The sequence below is a fragment of the Macrobrachium nipponense genome, chromosome 11 (assembly GCF_015104395.2).
Source record: "Macrobrachium nipponense isolate FS-2020 chromosome 11, ASM1510439v2, whole genome shotgun sequence".
Taxonomy (NCBI): Eukaryota; Metazoa; Arthropoda; class Malacostraca; order Decapoda; family Palaemonidae; genus Macrobrachium; species Macrobrachium nipponense.
This window is the reverse complement of record NC_061087.1, coordinates 65,064,994-65,069,993: the sequence shown is the minus strand read 5'-3', so window position 1 is coordinate 65,069,993 and position 5,000 is coordinate 65,064,994.

Genomic DNA, 5,000 nt, shown 5'->3' with positions numbered 1-5,000 from the left:
GTAATCTGATCCTTCAACAACAGAGTGTTTGCTATGCAAACAGACAAAATGTTTCGTAACTGATACATGACGTTATTCGCCATTTAACTATACCACATGGGTGTTAAGAATGTTTTTTTTTTCTGTTCCTGAGTTTGAACGAATATTCCAGTTTTATTCTGAACGAAAAATATACAGCAAAATATCATTTTGTCTTAAATTTTACTATATAAATAATCCATCTGAGAATATTTTGCCTTTTGTAAATGGATTCAGCAGTCATATTTCACCATGATAAAGGTGCATGGTCACAACAATGCACGCATTTTTATTTGAGTTCTGAAGATTATGATTTTTTCCGTCAGGTGGATTCAGTGTCGCCCATTATATGTATCGATACTGAATCCACGTGAGGGAAAAAATCATAACCTTCAGAAATCAAATACATATGGATCAGCATAAAACAATGGGAATCAAAGTAAAAAGATATTCCAGCATACATCGGAGAAAAAATCTGATCAGAAACTTACACGGCGAACCTAATGATGGTTCAATGTTCAATAAAAGTCTCTTTGCTCCAGTACTAGTATATACCTTTTCCAGTGGATCTTCAGTGCGCCTTCCCTTCGGCTTTCCTCACTGATAATTATAATCACTTAAAGAGTCTGACGCGTAATGAATCGCCTTTCACTTGATATCTCATTATATTCCACTCTCACGGATCCTGAACACACGAAATCCTTCTAGAAGGTTCTGTTTGCTTTCTTTTCTGACGTAACGATCAGGTGACACTCCTCACGTAGTCTACCCGCTGGGTCAATTTGCGAATCAAAGACCAAAGTAAGTTATTTCTACGACATCCCGTGGTTCTGATCTTTTCTAAGAAGCATTTGTATGGTCTGTCAGCCTCTACGACATCTCTTATTGATCCACCTTCCCTTTGAAACTTATTTTAATGAGCTCTCTCTTCAGTCCAAGTTCCTCTCATGTGATTCGAATCATCCCCCTTTCAATGGTTTCGTGGCTGCTCTGCCGTTTCCTTAAATAAACACAACGATCTTTTTCTCTTGTTTCATTGTTGTCCTACTATATAATCCCTTCATCACATATCATTATCTTTAAGGAATTCGTATAGATTAGAACAAATCAAAGACAGACAGAGAGGCCAAATTCATTCAATTTCGGTTTGATCTAATAATGTAATTTATTAGTCTGAATTGATAATGGTCTTGGTGGTAAGGTGACCTCTCTCTCTCTCTCTCTCTTACATGTAAGAGGGTAGGTGTTTAAGTGCATTGCGTTAGCAGTGACTTATTTAACGATATACCCGACGTGCACGGACGGGATGCCGAATGCATTTTTGTTGAAGGACAAGAAGCAGAAGCCAGTAAGCCGAACGGACATAAAGTCGAACAGACATAATGCCGAACAGACACAATGCCGAACAGACATTAAGTCGAACGGACAAAATGCCGATTATTGCTAAGATTACGAAAGATAAATATAAGCAAAAATAATAATAGGATGATAACATTTGCTGAGAGATATAGATAACTTTTCACTAATTCAATAATTACTATTTAACTGCTTGTTTAATTAACAATTACCTAGTTTACTAATACTGCTTTGTAGTTATATATTTATTTTCTTTATTGAAATTTGACTATAAGAAAAAAACAATAAAAGTTTTTTTTTTTTCTTCAGTCGTTAGAAAATCGATAGGAAGGCTTTTTCTTTGTTTGTTTTGAAAATTTCAGAACATATAAAAGACAAAAGGAGCAAAATAAAAGTAAAATGCTTGATATTTATTTTATTTCGACAATGTTTTTAAAAGTAAAATATTTAAAAATTGTGAGCCAGAGATCGTAGAAACACTAATCCTTCGTCCTTATCATAAGAACAAAATATGGATTTTATTCTATCGTTAATGGCATCGTATTTCTTGATATGTCATGATATATCAATCCCTGCAGAAGCCAGCTCAATTAGAATTTCATTACATGCTTGTTCATTTCTGATAACCTTTAGTAATTTGGTGAGTGTTGGATGGGTTACATTAATTCTCTTTTTAAAAGCCTGATCCCAGCCTTCAAGAGATTAGTTTGTTCTCGGTAAATTATCATTAACTCTAGTGTGAACAGACCAGAAATCAACATCAAACAATGGTTTCCTCCTTCGACCTCGCTGGATTATCCCTAACCACGTACTTTCGAAGTAAACCAAAAAAATCCACTTAGTAATCATCAGTTTTTCAGCATCTAAAGGAATTCACCAATTCGTCAAATAAATCATGTACATCTGCAGGTGAGACGAAAGCAAGTGCTTGTAACTGCTTGATGAAAATAGCATTACTGGGTTCAACATACCACTGCTGTAGACCAAAAGACTGGATATTCCGCCATAAACATTGGCCGAAATGAAAGAAACAACCTGATATAGATGTATTAGGAAAGTTCTTTTTAATGCTATTTATTGTTGATCTTGTTTGTCCTCCCCCGGATGACAGTAGGGAAGACATGACAGCCACCCACCCCTGCAAACGGTTTGCCCGCCCAGGGTGTGGCAGAGTTGGTAGAGGACGAGTAGGTACGAGAGACATCCAACCTCCTCCTGGAAATCTGCTTGTCTGGGACAGGTAGGGGTGGTGTAGGCAAAGGATTAGAAGGGGAGGCGACAGCAGCGCCCCAACAAGCTCATATATAACATCATATAATAGCCCTATTTCATACTAACGAGAAATTTATTTCATTAAAAAATACTTTCAGAAGAAAATCTCATTCTTCCTTACGACTTTATAAATTATGCAGATTAACATTAGTGTTAAGATAGACAAAGTTATTAGTAAATTGCTCAAGCGTAGATGCAATGCATAAATAAAGTAAGACTGGGGACGGCAAGTCAAGTTTTCTGAAGATAGTATATTTTTTTTAACCCCCCTCCCCAAACCCCCAAACCCCCACCCACCCCCCCCCCCCAAAAAAAAAAAAAAAAACACAAAAAAAAAAACACACACACACACACATTTCCTTTACATATACGTGGTCTTTATCGCGCAGTATTAATTTCCAAACAAACTAGAAATTTATTATAATTACTAATCTCTTACAATATTACTATATTTTAGAGATGACGAGTTACTATTAAATTTCACAAGGACACGATATAATTATTCTAATCTAGACGGAACACAATGGATTCGTCTAATCAAAATCTTTTTCCGTAATAAAATTTCTGTGGGAATTAGACATAGCCTGACATTTTTTGAGTGGCAGGACAGAATTATACCGTGCAGATTTAAACTCCCAATCAAGGGATATTCCACATATTTGAGCAAGTCTGTATAAGTCTATTTTCTTAGGTCCATCTCTCCCTTTTAAATTTGTTCGCAATGTTAATAGCAAATTAGTCTTTTTATGCAACTTTTTTATTTACATTGATTTTACCATCATGCATTATGTACACTATTACAAAATCATTGCCTTATAAGAATAGTATTTGCCCCAGTGTATTTGTGTTGCTCGTAAATCTATGTTAATTGGAATTAACATGTAAATAGACTTTTATACCTTTGTGCATGAATACGGAAGTTTATGGAGCAACCTCCAAAAAATTATTTATATTATCACTTGTCTAAGCTGCTTAGGAATGGTATTCATATCCTTTTCTATTTTCGAAAATGTTGTTGATTTCATGAAATTTTGCTGGATATTGTATTTGTTTTATAAAACAGAAAATGCCAAATGATTTGGCTGTCATTAAAGATTTGAAATGAGTGCCAGAACGAATATTTTGCAATTTAAGTGGATGGCTTGCATTAATTCTAAGAGTTATTGTCAGATTACACAGAAAAAAAAATCAAAGGCATTATTTCCAAAAGAATAAACTTTTTTTTTCCTTTTCACATATTTTGTGTTGCTGTACAATGTGGATGTCATTAAATATATTATACTTGTTTCCAAATAAATAACACAGTATCTTACTAACCAGCTATTTCTATATCAAGAGCAATTCTGTAGCCATATTTTTTATCATTTGCATTCATTTGATATGTGAAAAACATTAATGTACCGAAAAAAAATTATATATACCAAGTACAAATACTTAACAATACTAATGCTTCAATACGCATGTAGTAAATTGGAACGATGAAAGAAAGTAGGATTAGGAACTCGTTTTCATTGTCATATGAGTGGCAAATGAAGAAATGGTAATAACTGCATAAAAAAAACTTTTCTAATTTCTAGAATCCCTCCTAGACATTCAAATGACTGAAAAATTGTTCTTTACAAATTGTTAATTAGAGGCAGAAAGAGAGAAGAGAGAGAGAGAGAGAGAGAGAGAGAGAGAGAGAGAGAGAGAGAGAGAGAGAGAGAGAGAGAGAAATTATTTTTTATATAAAGCCAGGTGAAGACCAAAACTTAAATTTAAAATTATGAAGACGAAATTAGATTTAGGCTTTCCACACATTTTTACAAAAATACATTTATTTTATATAATATACATATATATATATATATATATATATATAGATATATATATATATAGTATAGAAGTATATATATATATAGATATCGGGATATCATATAATATAGATAGATATATATATATATATATAATGATAGTATATTATATATAGTTATATATATATAGATACTTGATAGATAAAAATATAGATAGATAGATACGTATAGTAGATCCGATATAGATAGTATATATAGATATGTATATATATATATATATATATGATATATATATAGTAGATATATAATAGAATATATATTATATAGATCATATATATGTATATATATATAGATATATAGATATATATAATAGATATATATGTATATATAGATATGAGTATAGATATAGGATAGCCTATATATATATATATATATATACATAGTCAGGTATATATATATATATATATATAATATATAATATTATATATATATATAAATTATATATACACACACACACACATATATATTATAATTATAATAAATTTTAATATATAATATATA